The sequence below is a fragment of the Arvicanthis niloticus genome, chromosome 7 (genome assembly GCF_011762505.2).
Source record: "Arvicanthis niloticus isolate mArvNil1 chromosome 7, mArvNil1.pat.X, whole genome shotgun sequence".
Taxonomy (NCBI): Eukaryota; Metazoa; Chordata; class Mammalia; order Rodentia; family Muridae; genus Arvicanthis; species Arvicanthis niloticus.
Window position 1 is genome coordinate 32,272,423 of NC_047664.1, and position 20,355 is coordinate 32,292,777.

A 20,355-nucleotide genomic window follows, 5' to 3' on the forward strand; every position below is an offset into this window, starting at 1 on the left:
TTATCTTTTGTCACAGGGTGTCCGGTTAAAATAAGACAAGTGACCTCACACAGGTAAGTCATTGGAAGACAGTGTTTTAACAGCATTTCAGATTTCTGTGGATGGTTTTCCCTGATAACGCAGCAAAATTTGACAAGCAGTAGTTTCTTAAAGCTTGTTTGCCTTGTAAAATCAAAACGCACATTAACAGTGGGGTGGGGAGCGGGAAGCTAGAGTGAAGGTTCTATGCTTAAGAGCACTTGCTGCTCTTGCAGAAGACTTGGGTTTGGTTCTCAGCACCCACATCGCAGCTTACACGACCTGTAACTCTAGTTCCAGGGGTCCGGTACCTTCTTTTGACTTCTGAGGATGCTAGGCACATATGCAATGCATAGACATACATGCATGAAAACCACTCATACACATAAAAGTACTCTTGAAAACCTTACTAGTATGTTCACTGTGCTCTGTGATACATACCCAGTGGCCCCTGAGTCTCTTCAGTGTGACTATGTAAGGTTGCTTGGTAAATGCTGACTCACTGAATAAAGCAGATTTTTCTAAGTGTTGATTTGTTTCATTATTTAATTGAAAAAAATCCCATTTGCCAAGAGAAAAACCCTTCCTATAAAAACAGTGTCCATATAGAAGGTCTGCTAACTCACAGTGGCAGTTTGAAGACATCCACCATAATTATCTCTATGACAGAGAATGCCAGGGTTTGAATGTCTCAGCAAACTCAAAACTCTCTGAATAATTATGCTTATAATAATAAGTCTCCCCTTGGAACATTTTCATCCAAGTAGAGTGAATTAAGTGAATTTTATGTTTCAGATGGCCCAAGCTAGCATTTTCTACATCACTTAAGAATTGCACTGAGAAAGGGACATTGTCTGTACATATTCTCTGTCTCTCTCTCTCTCTGCCTCTCTCTCTCTACCTCTCTGTCTCTCTCTCTGCCTCGCTCTCTACCTCTCTCTCTACCTCTCTGTCTCTCTCTCTGCCTCGCTCTCTACCTCTCTCTCTACCTCTCTGTCTCTCTGTGTGTGTCTCTGTGTCTCTCTCTGTCTCTGTGTGTGTGTCTGTGTCTCTGTCTCTCTCTGTCTCCCTCTGTCTCTCCCTATTCCTCTGTCGCTCTCCCTCTATTGCTCTCTCCATCTGTTGCTCTGTCACTCTTTCTCTGCCTGTCTTTGCCTCTGCCTCTCTGCCTCTCTGCCTCTCTCTGTCTCTGCCTCTCTGTCTCTCTCTCTCTCCAGCCTTACGCTCTGAGTGAGCTGGAAGAGAGAAAAGAGCTAAGTGACAATGTAAAGATGTGGCCTTGAGGGCTTGCCCTCTGCCCATCCTCCTCAGTGAGCTGTTGTGCCCCTGTCAAGCCATCACGGAAGAGGCAGCCATAGGTGCCCTAATTGTGCCCTGAGGCAAAATGCCTAGCGTGCAACACACAGAGCCGCATCTCTCCCTCTCTTCATAGACTCTGCCCTGGCCAGTCAGTCAAGGTGTAAATGAGTGTAGAGGTGATTGCCCACATGAGTGTGGGTGTGTGAATGAGGATAAGTCAGTGTGCGAGCTTGTGTTTTCTCGGCCCTCTTCCACTACTCTGTCTCTGAATTTGCCTCCCATGTTATCTTCCCTAGCCCTCTGTGCATCCGATTAAAATTCCATACTCCCTGCCTAAAGTCCTCCAGCTCCCCCTCTTTCCCACTGGCAGTCACAGCACTGTGAAGATTTTATATTCCCCTCCTGCCCAGCCCCCAACACACCTTGACCCCTATGAGCTTAACTTCAGAGGGCCCACACAGGCAGTCTTAAGCCTTGTGCCCTGGCAGGTCCTTCCTATCCTTAGTTAGAAATTTTAGGTCTCCAGTGCACCTACAGCTAGATGTATTTCTAAAGAATGCAAGCTCCCCCTGTAAAGACTATAAGGAGTGGCCTCACGTACCCTGTTCTGGGTCATATTCCCCAGGCAGATAGGTACCTGTCCAAGAATCTGCTTGAACACAGGCTGAGCCTGTGGACAGTGCTGTTGGGTCTACTGCGGGGGTTTAAGACATTGCATTCCAGTTAGATGACAAGAGGGATGCCCAACTTCAACCCTCTCATGCTTTCACTTGAACTGGCTCCATATACATAGCAATAGATCCCTCTTCACAGTACTTATCCGTCCTCCACCTACTCTTGTTAGGAGAGTAATGGATGCACAAGAAGGTCTCTTGTTTCCTTTCTTCCGATGTGGCCACATATTGTCCCCTTTACAATGGCCGCTCTTCAATTTGCTTTTCCAGCTGAGGACACTGCAGTCACCACCAGGTCCCCTCCAGCTCCCCCTGGGCCTTTGTAAGGCTGTGCTTTGATGTGCTCTCTCATTTGTTTGAGTATTACCACCACCAGATTCCTGCGGGCCTTCAGTTGAGGGTCCAGCTGGGTGGCCTTGCTCTTTTATGCAGAAGTGTTGAGAAAGACCTGTCAAGCCCTGGGGATAATTAGCCTTTATTTCTTCCCATTCAGAGAGATCATCACTCAGCACAGATGTGGTCTGAGGATGCCTGCTTCTCTGACCCCCTGCATTATGGTTACCTGGTGGGTTTGGAATCCAATTTCCATTTTCACCGGCCTTGCTTGAAATGGGACCATTGTTGCTTCACAAGACAGTACTTTCTTCAAGGGATATGACCATAATCCAACTGTCAAGTGATGTTGTTTGGAACCTTAAGGATAAGCAAATAATCCTTGGTGGGAGGAGGGGTTAAAATAATAAGATGGGCTTATGGTCCTCTCATGGCCAGAGCAAGTGGTACAGATGTCTCCTTTAGAGTTTATGTGTAGATCTTTGTAGATCCACAGGTCTTTGCAAAGATAATCCAGAGAAGTTCCAGGGGTACATCACCCAGAGACAGTATGAAAAGCAAGAGGAAACACTGGTCAGTGTGTATGTAACTGAATCTTCTTAGCATGTCTGAGGCTACGTGGACAATGCAATTTTACGTCTGACTCAGTTAACAGCATAAGTAAGCATCTCTTTCTGTTATCTCCTTGGGTGTAGGTCCCCTTCCCCTCACAACTCTAGAAGCCACCTGTTTGTTTCCCAAGTTTCACAGCAAAAGTGAAAGAAAAGCAATGCTCAGGGAGCAAAGACTTGCAGATGCATCTCACCAACTACAACATGCAGGTGGTAACTGCGTGGAAAGGTCAGAGTACCATTGTCCAGAGGATGAGCAAGTTAGCGAGACACAACACTGCTTGCCTCTCAGCATAGCTACAGTCAACAGAGCAATGACCCCAGGGTGATTGGCAGCTTGTGGAATGAGAAATGGTGCGGCCAGTCTGGGCGTTATTTTCACCACTTCTATACTTTTAGTTTTTATTCTGTCATTCTGTCACATAACATTTCCAAATGCCAAACAATGTATTCTTCTCAACCTATAGCCAGTCCACTGCCAGACTCCTCTCACAGCTCACTGGCGAAGCCTTTTGGGGAGGCAGCTGATGCATCCACTGAATACACCTTGTGTTTCCTGTACTCTGTGGCCAATCCAGATGTTTCATGGTGGTCACCATATGCCATGCCCAGAGCACTGGCATGTCTGTCTCTGCTATACTGATACTCAGAAGCCGCTGTCCTCTTCTATCCCTGTCAACAAAGTCCTGTGTCTCCAGGAGCACCTTCTTTACTGTCCCAGAGTCCCACGCCCTGATGCCTGCCCTCTCTCTAAGCTCTGGTACACACAGTGTACCCAATATCCTTTACAAGGGAAGTCCTCAGCAAGCCTGCTGAGAACAGTGCTTGTTTAGCTACATTTTGTAGCTAATGAAAGACAGAGCTGTGCTGCCTGGATTCCTGACCGACGTGCCATGTGGATTTTCATCTTCATGAGCTAAACAGAGGGCTGCTGGGGAATAACATTTAAAACATACATGATTTTTAAACTCAACCTCTGCTCGGCTCCATCACCACTACACATATGTTGAAGTCAGAACTTTCCAGATGTTTGCGACGGCCTTCAGCTTAAAGGTTGTCAGGAGAAAATGTCAAAATAAAATGAACATCAAAAATAGAAGCCAGCAACTTGAAGTTCAAAGACAGCTGAGATTCACTGCAGGTAGATATCCAAGAACAACAGAACAGAAGTTCTAGCTGTGAACACAGCTCAGTGCCCATCAGGGATATACCTGGTACTCTCATGTACATCTTAGTAAGCACACTACGACCCTTACTGTTTTTAAAAATTAAGAACATGAACCCAAACCATGCAAGGGCCCAGTAGAGAAGAGAAACTTTGAAAGTACCATTGGCTCAAACACTTGGAAGCCAAAGTTTTCAGGGATAGGAAATAAGAAATAACACATGTCCTGGTTAGTTTCTATTGTCAAGTTGACACAAAAGTCACCTGAGAGAAAGGAACCTAGTTGAAAAATTGTCTAAGTCAAGTAGGCCTGCGTACATATCTATGGGGCATTTTCTTGATTGTTAATTAATGTAGGAGGGCCCCAGTCCATTGTAGGCAGCACCATCCCTAGGCAGGTGGACCTGGGCTATATAAGGAAAATATCTAAGCATAAACCAATAAGCAAGCCAGTAAACAACATTCTTGTGGTGGCCAATTAGCTAACTGCTTTGCTCCAGAGCCCAGGAGCTCTCTGGATTCGTGGAAGGAAAGACACACACTTTAGTTTAATATCAATATGCACAGACTAGCTTAATGGATGGACATTTCTAATCCTTTCCTGCAGCTAGCAAACACTTCCTTCTAGTACTCCTGAGTTAATTTCTTGTAAAATCTATATTTCATCTCTGGTACCCCAAACACAATTGGGGAAGTGGTCTGTGTGGCCACTTTTCCTGATTCTCACATGTCAGTGAGCCCTTAGGTCTAGTCTTTCTTCTTCCCCATCATGGCGATCTCTGCTTCCTTCCTCTCTTCTGGTTTCTAGCCCATGCAAATCTCAGTGATGGATTCTAACCTATAAAGAAAAGTAAACTGGAGATTTCCTCCCCAAAATCACTATTGGTCATGGTATTTGTCATAGCCAACAGAAAGGAAACTAGACTATCCTTCAATATAAGGGGCCACAAACTTTCTCTGAGAAGGACAAGCAGTAAATATTTTCAACTCTCTTTTGCCCAAATGTTCTTTGTTGAAATATCCAACTCAGCACTGTAGTGAACACCAGACTTGAAATGCAAGGTGATAAGTATAATCTTGAAAGGACATATGAGACAACAGAGTATGAGAGAATTTTCCAGGAAGCCTCACACAATCAGTTCATTGTATGCTTATGACAACTTTATATTTCAGTGAAAAGAAATGACCAACACAGATACAGGCCCAGGAACATTTCTAGGCAACTACAAAGGGGACTCAAGGTAAGCATGAGTGAGCCTCTCAGTCCCCGTCAGTTGAGTCCTAATGTCTGGAGTCATCAAGAGCTCTGTAATGTACACATGCTTCATATATTCTCCTACACCTATTCCAGAGTACAGAGAGTTAAGTGAACCTAACTCAACGTGCCATCTCTATACAAGGAGAAACCAGCACCTTTGCCTCTCCAGCTGTCTTATCTTTTTATATAATAGTATGCCCACCCCACCCTTCCAGTCCCCGAGTTTCTTTTCCCTGAGTACAGGTACCTTCAGTGGCCCAAGTAGGCACAAGTCTTTAAAGAACAAAGCAGAAAGCTCTACAGCCAGTTGTAAAGACAAGTCTTCTGTCTGCTGCTTTGGGAGATGGCAGGTGGGCAGTGCCCTTACATGAGAACTGGCGATTTCTACGCTTGAGTTATGAACCTACCATTTCCAACTCCTGCTCTGTGAAAGCTTCCTGACTCTCCCAAAAGAAGTCACCACTGTGGCTGAATGGTTAAACTGTTCTGCAAAACTCAAATCCTGAACCCTAATTTCCAGGACCTCACAATGTGACTACCTATAGAGAGGGTCTTTACAGAAGACATTAAGGTAAAGCGAGGTTGATGATGTGGGCCCTGCTGTAAGAGGACTAGTGTTCATACAGGAAGAAGAGATCAGGACACCAACAGAGAGGACAGCCCTGTGAGGACAGAGGAAGAAAAGGACATCTCCATAGCTGGGACAGCAAGGAGAGCCTCTAGCACCATGAGAGAACATTCCTGTGGTTGAAGCACCTGGTCTCTGGACCTTTGTTAGAACCCCTGGGGAACTAAGACAGTCACTCACCTTTGTCTACTCTCCTGCATTATTGAAGACTAGGGTGTGAATCTGTTCTTACACTGTCCCCAAGGCCCTCACTTATCCCTCCAACTTCCAGGGCCTCCATTTCCTCATTTACAAAACTAGGATGTGACTTTCCTCAGAGGAGCTCTCATGAGGACAGAGGCAGTGTGAGGCTGTGTTTGAGGCTAAGCCCTCAACAATACTGAATACTTGTTGTGGGTTGCCTTGGTGTTGTTTGTATTTTGATGGTAATCCTGTCCCCCACCCCCAATTTAACTGAAAATAAAGGGTAGAACTTGTGATTGGGCAGTGGAAGGAAAAGGCAGGGCCAGAAGTTTTAGAGAAGGAAAGAGAGGAAGGAAAGAGAAAGACAAGATGGAGGACAGAGGGAGAAGAAGATGAAGAAGTGGTGGAAGATGGAGCAGATCCACGTGGTCTGGAGGAGCCACAAGCAGCTAGGGATTTTATAGTTGGGCAATAGAGTAGTGTAGAGGTTTATCTGCCCAATCTAGGTGTGCAGTTTGTAAATATATCAACTGAGATGTTAAGTCTCTAGCATTTTCCTTTCATGGGGCTAGAGGGAGATGAGTGAGACCACAGGAACCAGGGCCAGACAGCCGCTTAGAGCTAGTATGGGGGCTGGGCCAGACCGCCATTGCTGACAACTTGCCGGATTTAGCTTGAATTTATAAAATTACACACTATAGTTACTACTGCTTTTATTCACTACAGCATTGTTTATAAGCATCTGCCATCCCCTGAAAGAGACAGACCCAGGTGACACTTTCTCTGCATTTATTGGCACTTGGTTGGTGGACATAGCTTCATAGAACACATTCTTGAAACAGGCTTGTCAGTGTCCTCCTAGTTCCTGGACACTCTCAGTGATGCCAACCATACCTACAATGGCACCCAACAGTCTGTGGGGTGTGTTGGCAAGCCTAAAGAACACATTTATATGGTGAGTGAAAAGCCTAACCACAGGTGTGGTGGCACATGCCTTTAATCCCAGCACTTGGGAGGGAGAGGCAGAAGTATAGCTGTGAATCTGAGGCTATCCCTGTTTACACAGGGAATTCCAGGACAATCAGAGCTATGTACAGAGACCCATTGAAAGGAAGGGGTCAGGGGAAGAAAGCTCATCTCAGCTCACTGAGTCTTGTGCCTCCTCTCTGTTTTTTTTTTTTTTTAAGATGGACATCTGCAACTTTCCATTATTGTATGTGGTGACACATTGACAGAGTCCAATCAGACTCTGACTCCCACAAAAATTACACACACACAGCACCCAGGTCTAATGTATCAGTCAAAACTTGCTGACTCAGGGCTGGGCCAGTGGTCTTCCCAGCCCTCCACCTTGTGTCTTGGCTCATGCCTTCCTGCAAATGCTCCTCTAGATACTCTTCCTTGTGTGAAGATCTCAAAAGGTAACCTCAGTCATCACACCTGGAGATTCGGGCCCTACTCCTGGTCCTTCACTATGCTGACTTGTCTCGTGAAGTATTTCCTTAGTGTGTGCATCTGGTCATGTGCTTTTGAGTAGAAGCATCTTGTCGTTTACATAAGCTCCTGCTGTCACACCTCCTCGTGTTCTGACTAGACTATTACGTATGGCCACCATTCGCCTAGAAAAAAGACCTTGGCAGGAGAAAAGAGGCAGCCCCTAAAGGGCCCTAACGGAGGCCTCTAAACTTAGGAGATGGGCAAGTAGGTTATCTGTGAATAAAAACACCATAATAATAGAGACGAGGAAGAGACAAGAGAAGAGCAGAAAGGAGAGACTCCCATCAGCCCTGGAGAAAGAGAACAGAACCAAAACTCAGGTTCTAGCATAAGACTGAGAGCCAGGAAGATCCAGGTGAAACAGCCACATCTGTCCCAGGAACAGTAGAGCCTCTCCAAAGTAAAGGACCAGGCTCGGATTTCAAGCAGGACCAAACAGAAATGGAGTACTGATTTTGACTTTGAGAGCTTCTATATCCCTCTGGCTTTGACAGCAGTGAGGGGCAGCAGGTAGGCGGGCACAAGTACCAGCTGGTGGCACCTCCCAGGGTCACAGCTCCTGTGCAGGCTGTGAGGGCCCTGAGGCCGAGGCCCTTAACTCTACCGGTGCTACAACTCGTAGGTAGGTCCAGAAAGTTGTAATGCTCAATCTTTTGCAGGCTGTCATTGCAGCTTCTGGGCTGAGGGTCTGGGATTTCCTCAGTCCTTAGCAACTGTCAATAGGTGCTGTGACTCCTTATAGGCAGTGTTCCAGTTTGCTGTATCTACTGTCATGGCTGCCACTGCACGAGAGATAGCTGTTCTCAATCCTTTTGCCGCCACCATGGTTCCTGTAGCTACCAGCTGCCAGTACTGCTCTTGTAGTCCCAACTCTTCTGTAGCTATCAGCCTAGCAGGCTGCTTTTGCCGATTTTGCGTCCTGGCCTACTGAGGCTTTGGCTCGTCTTCTCCTGTTTGGGCTGACAGTTCTCACAGCTATGCTCTGGTTCCTTGTCCAGGCTGTGTGCTCTGTGGTTCTCACAGTTCCGCTCCTGCTTCGTGTCAGGGCCTTATGGTTCTCATAGCTCCACTTCTTCTACAGGTCAAAGCAACCAGCAAACCCACGTCCAAGTGCTGGTCTACAAGCCCCTCCCCACTGCTTTGCTTCTCGGTGGATACCAGAACAGCTGCCCACTCTACTGCTTCAGAAGCTGCCTGTGCCAATAGACCTGCTAACTGCTATTGCTGTCCTTGTGTCTCCACTGTCATGGCCATCACAGCCATATTGGCTTTACTCCTCTGCTTCTTTCTTCACGTTACCAGTTCAGCCCACTCTACTAAAAGTAAAGGAGAGAAGCTGTTGGGCCTAAGGTTGCCACATCAGGATAAAGGTGCATGATGTCCGCCAGCCAAGTCTCCAACTAAGCCCAACAGCCTGGTTATACAGCTGGAGGAGGAGGACCAATAGCAACAGACTTGGCATGCAAATGAAGGTTTGTGTCTGCACCACTCACAGCTCTGTCCCTTTTGCACCAGTCTTAGCAGCCCTTCTGCTAGGCAGGTTCCACCAGGGAACATGCTCTCAAAAAAAAAAAAAAAATGTATTTAAAAAAAAACCCATACATAAGTCACATTCATGATTTAAGTATGGGGTGGCAAATGGTTCTTATTTCCTGTGATATATGAATTGCTAAAGACGAAGCTCTACAAAGTTTTTTCCAGCCCCACCCCCACCCCAAGAATAACTTGATAGTTTTCCTGAAAGTTTAGATAAGAGAGAAAGGTCACGGGGGATCCATCTACCACATCCCACCAAGGAAATAAACTTCACCTCTCCTCCCAGGCTTTCTCCAAGGCAAGCACATTATTCTTCTGAAGTCAATACAACTTGTCCTGCCCGTATTTTTCTCTATGGCAGGTCTCAGGCAGTGGCTATTTTTACTTAAGACGTGACCATTCATTAGGCAGAATTTCTGTATTTATTTATTTCCCTTTGCACTAGTGATATAAAATGCATTTCTGGGTTTTTACTGCTATGCAGTTGCCCAGAAAACAAAACTACTAGCCATGTCCCCAGGATGCTCATTGCCACATCCCCAGAGCCCGTGATGTTTGTACCAACCTTCATATAGATTTCCCTGTTGTCAGGGCAATTGCTGTTTACACTGTATTGAGAAGTAGACATTGCTGGACTCTGCCATGGCAGTCTCCAGGCAACAAACAGCTAGACCAGGCCACTCAACCCACCCAGACCCAGCCCTGTGTGTAAATAGTAACTTTTGCCCAAATTAAAAGCTTGCTTGCTTGCTTGTGACCTCCCTCTTTTCCAGGAGGTGCCAAGTGAGAGGCTAGTGGCTGACTGGCTGGCATATTCCTACCATCAACTAACGGAAGGGGACAATAGTTTCAGTAGAGAAATTTACCTTCTGGGCTCAGATGGGATGTCCCAGAGAAAGATGGTGGTGCATGCTTGTTCACAGCATCCTTGAAAGATTAATGACTATAGGAAGTCATTTTAATCACGTGCTCAGTTTGTTTACTGCAGCAAGGTCTCTCCTTTTAGACCTGGCTGTCCTGGAGCTAGCTATATAGACCAGACTGGTGTAGAACTCACAGAAATCCTCCAGCTTCCCAAGTGTTGGGATCACAGGCATGCGCACCGCACCCTGCTTGGATTAACCTTTTAAGAGAGTCTATTTCGGTTTGTTACTCAGCTGGGTCTGGCCTTGAGTTTGTATGATACTCTGGCCTCTGCCTCCCAGGCTGCCTGCTAGCCACACTTCATAATTGCATACCAAGTATTTTACTGACTGAACTATCTGCCCATCCCCCAGCACTGCATTTTTAAGTTCTAAAATTCTGCTGATTTGAAATGTTTTTTGAACACTTCCATGCACACTCCCATACTCCCTGGGCTACAGGAGATGTTCTCACTTCCAAGCTATTTGAAGCCGGTCTGGTAGCTGTGTGTAGAGTTAATTAGAACAATCCCTTCCCACCTTGGATGAAGCCCTCTGTGAATATCAACACACACACTCTTATTCCTGCTTCCCTTTACCGATGTCCATACCCCAGGCTTTCCTAGAAGTCCTCAGGGGTGGCAGGACTCCCCAGGAAGGCATAGTGTCTTAAAGAAATAGTGCACCACTGAAGTCAGCAGCAGGAACTCCATGGATGACCAGGTTGCAGAGGAAGAAGACACATAGGGGAAACAGTGTGGAGGCATCAGAGAGAAGGCACAGAGAGGACATGATGAGGGCTGGGGAGACACCACTACGGGGAAGGGCAGCAGCATGGGAAAGTTAATTGCTACAACACTTCTGGCCCAAGCCTCCAGCCGCACAGGGTAGCTGCCCATGGTTGTGGGAAGGGGCCTTGTGCAGTTGACTAGTGTGCTATTCCCAAACCTTGTAGCTATTACTTATACCTGGGACTAGGAACCTAAGGCCAAAGCCACACAAGAGACACTCTACCCAGCTAAGCCAGAGTACTGACTGGAGCCAAATGCCTCATAAACAGATTTATAGGAAGACTGACACATCTAAGAGCCCTTCTAGAGAATCTCCGTAGCTCTCATGGTGGCTGAGAGGAAACTGTTCTAATCAAGGGGTTTCTAGGTCCAGCTGGAAAATGTGTAGCCTGGGCTCCTCTATTCCCTCTAGGGCCCCTTTACCACTCCTGCCTGCCATGTCCTTCACTCCAACCCTCCAGCCTCATGACAGGTAGCAGAGGGAGAAGGGACTGGCCTTGGACACTTGGCCATGAACTGAAATTTTACCTCTGTGCAAAGAGATATGCAGCCATGGACAAGTTGCTCAACTTCCCTGAAGCTATTTGTTTCTCTGCACTGTGACATGGCCACCCATGCATTCAAAAGAAAGCTAAGTGCAAGGTTAAGCATGGAAGGACTCAACACAAGGCCTGGTGGCTGTGATCTTCCTGCTCTCTCCCCCCATAAGCTCCACACTAGGTACCAGTGATGACTCAGATGGAAGCCCTCCTTCCAGGAAACCAAAGAGGAGTATACTGTCCCCAGACACATTCAGCAGACCCTCCTTCAAGCCAAGGCCTGTGTATGGCACAGGAGATAGGGCAGTTTTCCCTCTGAGGTTGCCCATAATCTGCAGGCAGGGGGGGACTGAGACTAGAAACCACTGGATCAGATTAGGTGCATCCTCTCCCACAAAGCCAGACAAGGCAGCCCTGTTGGGCAACGGATTCTACAGTCAGGGAGTCCTGATGTGCCAGGGTAAAGGAATACCCAGGGGGGCTTCACCCTCTCAGAGGAGAAGAGGAGTGGGTGGGGATTGAAAGGAGGGTCTCACTGAGGGCAGGACCAGAAGTGAGGGCAGCTCTTAGGATGGGAAGGAAGGAAGGAAGGAAGGAAGGAAGGAAGGAAGGAAGGAAGGAAGGAAGGAACCAGCAGGAAATGAATGTCTCAATCACAGCCAGGCCTAACTAGTACTTATCCTGCCCAAATGTTAAATACTGTCAACATACCATCTTGATTTGTTATCACAACCTGCCAGCCTACAACAAACCCAGCATTCAACTTATTTCACAGATAAAGAGTATGAGGCCCATAAAACATACCAAGTTAGTGAGTAGCTAAGTCAGATACAGACCCAGCTCATCCATCACCTTGTTCACACTCCTCACCACCAACTATACTGTTTTAATGTATAGCTTTGTAGCCAATGTAAAATGCATCTCACAGGTGCAGCCGGCACATCCACCAGCCTTTCTGAGAGGATGGGCTGATTCTGCCTATGCCAAGGAGAGCAAATAGGGTCTGAGAAATTGATATTATAGGAGAGGCAGTCCAGTTAGAAGGCAATGGTGTAATGAGGAGACACTTAAAAGTTTAACACCATACTTACCTGGCAGGGGAGATACCATGATCGAGAAGGTGGTTTTCCCAGGGCCAGGCTTCTTCATTGCACTCCGGATGTGCTGACCCCTGCGATTTCCCCAAATGCAGGAAACTCGACTTCATAATTTGTGGTAGTGGGGGACTGTGTTCGAACTCTCCCCTATATATAATAATAAAAAAAAAAAGTTTAACACCATAATGGTCCGAGGAGAATGTGAGAAAAAGTCAAGCTGGGCATGCTAATATACACCTGTGTCTTTTTTTTTTTTTTTTTTTGGTTTTTCGAGACAGGGTTTCTCTGTGCAGCCCTGGCTGTCCTGGAACTAACTCTGTAGACCAGGCTGGCCTCGAACGCAGAAATCTGCCTCTGCCTCCCAAGTGCTGGGATTAAAGGTGTGTGCCACCACCGCCCGGCTACACCTGTGTCTTAAGGTTGCCCCTTGTCAACCTGACACACAATACATCCCTGTTTAATTAGGACTTTTCCTATCTCTCTTATCCTTGAGATAGCACATTAGTATTAATATCACATTATAAAACATAAATAACTTTAAAAGTCCCACCGTGCTTAAAAATTCAAACACATTAAAGCTTTAGTCTCTTTAAAATACCTAGTCTCTCTCAAAATACAAAATCACTTTTAAAAGTTCAAGTCATTTATCTGTGGGCTCCTGTAAAGATGAAAAAATTAAATGAAATAACTTCTCATTTCAAGAGGGAAGAACCAGTAGCAATTTGAACCAAGAAAAACCAAACTATAAAGGTACAAATAACTCAGCACCTAATTATCTGGGTTTCACTCACGATCTTCTGGGACCCTCCAAGGGGCTTGGGTCACATCTCTAGTCCCATACTTTGGAACACACACTGGTTGGATTCTAGGCTCTGGCCAGGTCCACTCCAAGGCTACTGCTCTTCTTGGTGGTTTTCTCATAGTACGGGCAACTCCAAATGCTGGGGTCTTCTGCTGCTTTCCACTTTAACCAATAGCTTCTCATAGACTCTCTTCACGGTGCCAAGGCACAATTTCTTTGCATGGCCCCTTCAGTACCGGGCCTTCAGTTGCTATTGAGGCTGCACCTTCATTACCGTCTTTTCACAGTGCCAAGTCTCAGCTGCTCCCCATGACCCCTTCATGCCTTCAAAACTAGTACCACCTGGGTGCCTCTTGCATTACCAAGTTCAGCTGCCAGAGCAAGGTACAACCTTGGCCTCTTCTGTAACACAGCTTCTGTGTGCTAACTCTCAGGAAAGACTTTCTGGAAGATTTCACCTCGATGATGCTTATCTCAATCACAGCTGATTCTTCAGCAACAGTTGGCCAGTATCCATTGTCCCACAAAACAACGGCTTTGGTCTTTTGTTAATCACAGGCAATTAATTCTTCAGCCCCACCTGACCAGAGCCATAGTTCTTCACATAAAAGACCTGCTAGAATCTTTGTTTTCCTATAAAACCTCACAAGCCAGGCCTCCATCTTCTGCACTGTTCTCAACGGTCTCAGCTTCCAAGTTCCCACAGGACAGATCACAACACTCTAAACTTTTCTAGCCCAAAGTTCCACAATCCTCCCAAAAACAATAAAGTCAGGTCTGTCACAGAAATATTCCATTTCTGGTACCAATTTACTAGTTAGGGTTACTATTTATATGAGGAAATACTATGACCAAAAAAAAACTTGGAGAGGAAAGGGTTTATTCAGCTTATGCTTCCACATCACAGTTCATAATCAAAGGATGTCAGGACAGGACGTCAAACAAAGCACTGTCCTGGAGGCAAAGGCTGATGCAGAAGCTATGGAAGGGTACTGCTTACTACCTTGTTCTTCATGGCTTGCTTAGCCCACTTTCTTATAAAAACCCAGGACCACCAACCCAGGGATGGCACCACCCACAATGGGCCAGGTCCTTGTCCATCAATCACTAGTTAAAAAAAATGTCTTACAGGTTTATCTACAGCATGATCTTATAGAGGCATTTTCTCAGTTGAGGCCCTTTCCTCTCTACTACTCTAGCTTGTGTTAACTTGACGTAAAACTAGACAGTACAACCTGTGATCCCATTGTGAAAGAGGATGAGGCAGAAGGATCTCAAAACTGAGTCCTGCCTGAGTAACGGACTGGGTCCATTTAAGGCCAGCCTGAGCTATATAGCTACACACTGAAACCCTGTTTTAAAACCAGGGGCTGGGGAGATGGCTTGCTGCTAAAAGCACTTGGTACACAAGCATGAGGCATAGAGTTCAGATCCCAGCATACATGTGACTATGGCAGCCCACGTGTAATTGCAGAGATCGGTGGATAGAAACTGGAGACGTGAGGGAATGCCTAGACTAGCCAAATCGGCAAGCTCTGGCTCCCACTGAGAGCCCATAGCTCAAAACACTAGGCAGAGAAATTGACAAAGACATTTAACATCAACCTCTGCCCCTACCACAGTGCACAGACAAGTACATATGCACCTACACACATGCACTCACATACACACACACAGGCAGGGAGGATAGGAGGGAAGCCAGGACAGGGGTAGAAGCCTCCAAAGTTTGCTTGGCTGCCACACAGGGAAATCTGGAAACAGAGCATGTACCCAAGTACTGACATCATCCATATATAGCTCCCACCTCACAAGGTCTGTCTATACTGGAGAAAAGCCAAGCACTTGCCAAGCATTGTCTAGGATTCCCTGTAGCTCCTGAAGTGAATGGACTGGAATCAGAGTGCAGTGGAAACCAAAGCACAGCCAACCAGAGATAAGGCAGCCTAGAAGAGGAAAATAATTTACTTAAGGTCACAAAAGATGATGGAGACAAGAAAACACAGGACAGATTTATCAACTTGCACTGGAAGTAACATATAGACTCTAAATAGTAGAGACACCGGGAAATTAATGTAATTTCTTTTTTAACTTGTCAGAAGAGTGATTTTGACCATCGGTAAAGCAGCAAAGAAGACCAAAAAGAAGAAAAAGTATCCAGTATGCAAAGTTTCAACTAAGAGAGCTTCCTGCTCCTTGCCTCTTGGAGCACAAGCCTCACAGGACAGATTCACAAAGCTGGTGGTTCTGAAGGCTGGCATGTGGCTTTTGACGGCTACACCATCCCGCATAGTAGGCATCATCAAGGTATTTTGATAAAGGGGTCAATTGTGAGTGAATGGTTGTGTAACCAGGCCCTGAGCAGAAACAAGAGGGCATGTCTAGAACATTCCAGAATCCAGGCTTTATCCAACAGTCTGCAGCATCATCTCTGAATGAGATGGGAAGGAACTTAATTCCCACAGCCCATCTTATTAGAGTGCAGATGGGTATGGACTTCTCCCCCATCAGTGAGAGGCTTCTCTTCTTGCCCACTAGTTCTTTCCTTGCCTTGTCTGAAAGCCAGATAGATCCCAGTGACCCAACTCCATCCCAGTGTTTCCCTTTCTCTAAGCACCCAGCTAAGGCAGGGTTGTGTGAGATGATCAATCTAATTGTCTTCAAACGTTTAGACTTTCACATAGCATCTTACAAAATGAAATAAAATAGAGTAAAAAAAATAAGACAAATAAACTAAGCCATACAAAATACAAATTCAAAATGTTAAGTGAAATTTCTCCAATTGTAGATCATTGTAGATTTGTTGATGTTGTGGGAAATGACACAGAAATTCACCATGGTAACAACTGACAAAGCTCTCACCTTGGTGGGATTCTCACAGTGACACGGGCAAAACACAGACATTCCAACCCCAGAGTATCTGGGGAATCCTTACATATGCCCTGAAAACCACAATCTGCTTTCTATTTCTGAAACTATTTCTATTTCTGAAATTAACCAGAAATATTGTCTTCTAGCCTCAGAAATTAGGCAAGAAAAGGAAATAAGACATTCAAACTAGAAAGACTGCATTGGTCAGTTTTTTTGTTGTGATAAATGTTCCTTCACAAAAATAAAACAAAACAAAAACACACACAAAAAAAAATTAAACGAGATGCCTTACTCACCATTCTATTGCTGTGAAGAGACATGGTGCCCAAGGCAACTCTTATTTTAAAAAAGCATTTGGGTGGGGAGTATAGCACTGGGGCAATAATTGATAGCTACATCTTGATCTGCAGGCAGAGAGAGACACTGGGCCTGATATGGGCTTTAAAGCATCAAAACCCAACCACAATGACACACTTCCTCCTACAAGGCCACACCTACCCCAACAAGGCCACACCTCTTGTTGTAGGTGACTAACATTACTCTAATTGCTCCAGTGGCAGGCAAGTCTCTCACTACCTGTCTTAATGTTCTGGATTCCCAAATGAAACACACACACATAGCCTTATATTTAATATGCCTTAATCAGTTCAATGATCGGGTACTTTCAAACCTCTCCATGGCTAACAGACTCTCCCCTCTAATATTCCTGAATTATTACTTACTAAAATTTATAATCTATCCTGGCATCCCAGACCCAGGCCTGCAGCCCTCCTGAGCCACTATCCCCAACTCTAATATGTTGGCTGTCTCCCTGTCCTGCAGTTCTGAACCTGATCTTTCTGCTCTCCCCCCTTCATGGCGGTTCTTCTTTTCTTTTTTTTCCTTGATCAGTCTCCTTGCCTGCAAATCCTAAAGTCCCGCCTTTGTCTCCCTGCCCAGCCATTGGCCACCAATCATCTTACATGCAAAATTCTCATGCAAAATTTGGGAACCCAATTAACATAATACAAGCATTAAACCAAACCCATAACATTTCCCCCTTTTTATCCATTAAAAAGGCCTTTTCTCTCAGATATACATTTTATTCCTTCCTTTTGAATCTTTGACTATTTGCTTTTCTGCATTACTGCACTGGTTCTGAGCCACCCCACTCCCCACTCCCCACCAGAGACCCAGGCAATTGAGAATGGCTGGTTATTCTAGGGAGCGTGGCCATGTCCTTAGTGAGTATAGTGTATAGCCTAAGCTGGAGAGGTCAGGCCCTGGGCTTGGCTGACTGCAAAGGCAAGCTGATTGGCTTTGGTAACTCACCCAAACTATCTGCACTAGTCGTTGTCTTAATAAACACTAACATTACTGACCCGCATGACTACTGTTTTCTGCTTTCACACACACAAAAAGCTTAGTCTCTCTGTCTTCCTCAGTGGAAAAGGGCAGCCCTAGTTCCCGCCGAGAGAGGAATGAACAAGGTGAGTCAGTTTCAGTCAGGAAGCCAAGCTCTCTCTGTAAGGCTAACCTCAGCCCTGAAAGAGAAGGAAATTTGAATAAAATTCATGTAAAACGGGGGGGGGGGGGGGGGGGGGGAAGAGGGGGAGGGGGAGTCCTATTAGTGTAGAAACAACAACATCAAAAGACAAAAGGCATAGTTTCTAAGTGCATGAAGATTGAAAGCATGGGGGGGAGGGGGGGGAACTATCCATCCAGTCAGAACAAGAGAAACAGCTCACTGAGAGTACGTACTGCTCTTTCAGAGGACCTGGGTTCAATTCCTAGCACTCACATAGTGGCTCTCCACCAACTGAAACTCCAGCGTTAGGGTATCTGACACCCTCACCTACTCTTCATGGGCATTGCATGCACCTGACAGCCAGGCATACACGCAGACAAAATACCTGTACCGTTAAAATAAGTAATATGTTTTTGTAAGTGTCCAGCCAGTGGGTAGAGGGCAAGTTTGGGGAAGTATCCGCAAAGCAAGTGGGTAAGAGTCCACAGGACCTTTATCTCAGAGACCAGAAGGAGCTCCTGAAACCCTTACCTCTAAACCCCAGCACCCAGCAAGACATCAACAGTCATGGGACCTAGCAAGCCTTCCATGTCACGTGTGGTTAACAGCTGGCCAAGCAAACGCGCTACAAGCATGTGTGTGCCATCTGTTGGATCCTATCTTAAAAGCCAAACAAGTGAGTTCAAGTTAAGTGAGTGACTTCCTCTTTCTGACCTCCCGGAAGTGTTCATGGGAGGGAAGAGATGCTGGAAAACTACCCTTGCTCACATACTTCCGCATCAGCTGCCCCCTCAGATAGGCACTGGGAAGGGAGATGCCCAGTCAGCTGAAGTGGCTCAGAAGGCAGAGGAAGCTAAAACCCCAAAGGAGTTTACTTCCCACCAGCCTGTGAGGCCCTGGATCATAGACTAACACGCCTCCTTTTTTCCCTTGTGTAAGACACATGCAGTTTCTTTACTTCCTCTGAATAAATTACAAGCAGCTCTGAACCCTCCCTTCCCCTTCCAGGCAAGAGGGAAACTCAGTCCTGTGGTCCTGGGGTCTTCCTCCGCCCTAGTACTTTACCAAGGCTCTTGGCATTTTTTTCAAACCTTGAAGATAAAAAAGTATATTTAAAATAATAATAATAATTAATAATGATGATGATAAATTACCATGAAGCAGACACACCTACATAACTGCCTTCCAGGTCCAGAAAAAAAAAATCAACAGTCATTCAGTACCACCCCACAGCCCTCCCCAGTGTCTGACCCTCTCAGTCCACACAGTTGAGCACTGTCTTGACCCTCCCCCCAGCTCTCCCCAATTAGACAGGAGCTACCTTGGTGCAGTAAGACAATGGGTACCCTCCTCAGCCCACTGCCCTGACAACAGAACACCATCCCAAGAAATAATGGGAAATGAGTCTCCCACACCCTTCTGAACACCAAAGTGGCACTTGAGACCACACAGTTCCTTCCCTTGAATCTGTGGTTGAGGACAGAAGCCCTGCCCCACATCTAGGGAGTTGCATTTCACCCTTGAAGGGCAAATCCCCAATTCCCCAGCCTGGAGTCTCTACCCCCAAACACCCAGAGGCCAGGGCGGGATTCCTGTAGGAACCTCCAGGGTCCTACAATTTTACTCTCCTATAATTTCCAGTGCCCGTGTCTATTTTAGGCTACTCAGAATGTGGAAGTGCAAATGCTGTTTCAAGGTCTACAGATGCCATAGGCTGCAAGCCTGGCTAGCCACGCTGAGGGCATATTTTTATTTTAATTTTTTACTTCATTTCATTTTTTAAAAAATCTTTATTATTTGGGGAGGTGGGGTAGGTGTTAGAGATGGAAATCAGACCTTGTTTGTGCTAAGCAAGAGTTGAACTGTAGAACCACACTCTTAGCCCTTAGTTTATTTTTAATTATTCATTTTTATTTTATGTGCATTGGTGTGCATCTGTGTGGGGATGTTGGGTTGTTGTGAGCTACCATATGAATGCTGAGAATTGAGCCTCTAGAAGAGCATGCAGTGCTCTTAGTCACTGAACCATCTCTCTAGCCCCAAGCTTGCTTGCATATCTTTCTTTCTTTCTTTCTTTCTTTCTTTCTTTCTTTCTTTTTGTTTTTTTTTTTGTTTGTTTGTTTTGTTTTGTTTTGTTTTTTGGGTTTTTTTTTGGGTTTTTTTTTTTTTTTTTTTTTTTTTTTTTGGTTTTTCAAGACAGGGTTTCTCTGTATAGCTCTGGCTGTCCTGGAACTCACTCGGTAGACCAGGCTGGCCTCAAACTCAGAAATCCGCCTGCCTCTGCCTCCCAAATGCTGGGATTAAAGGCGTGCGCCACCACTGCCCGGCATCTATCTTTCTTTCTTTCTTTCTTTCTTTCTTTCTTTCTTTCTTTCTTCCTTCCTTCCTTCCTTCCTTCCTTTCTTTCTTTCTTTCTTTTGATTTTTTTTTCCTCCCAAGACAGAGTTTCTCTGTGTAGCCCTAGTTGTCCAGGATCTTGCATTGTAGATCAGGCTAGCCTTGAACTCACAGAGATCCTCCTGCTCTGCCTCCTGAGTGCTAGGATTAAAAACAGGCATTACCACCACCTGGCTCAAGCTTTTTTTATTTGTTTGTTTTAAGATTTATGTATATAATGTGAATACACTGTTGCTCTCTTCAGACACAC

General features: G+C 45.7%; 1 long non-coding RNA gene and 1 other non-coding gene across 2 annotated transcripts in view; one reads left to right on the top strand and one right to left on the bottom strand.

The window, feature by feature from the left end:
- Positions 1–20,355, bottom strand: part of LOC143443055 (uncharacterized) — a 136,968-nt gene that overhangs the window by 95,106 nt on the left and 21,507 nt on the right. The window contains exon 2 of the long non-coding RNA XR_013111756.1: positions 12,526–12,678. This is a non-coding gene — a long non-coding RNA (uncharacterized LOC143443055). The remainder of the gene's footprint in view (positions 1–12,525; positions 12,679–20,355) is intronic.
- Positions 12,518–12,681, top strand: LOC117713206 (U1 spliceosomal RNA). Its single transcript, XR_004607385.1, has one exon. It is a non-coding gene; the product is annotated as a U1 spliceosomal RNA (small nuclear RNA).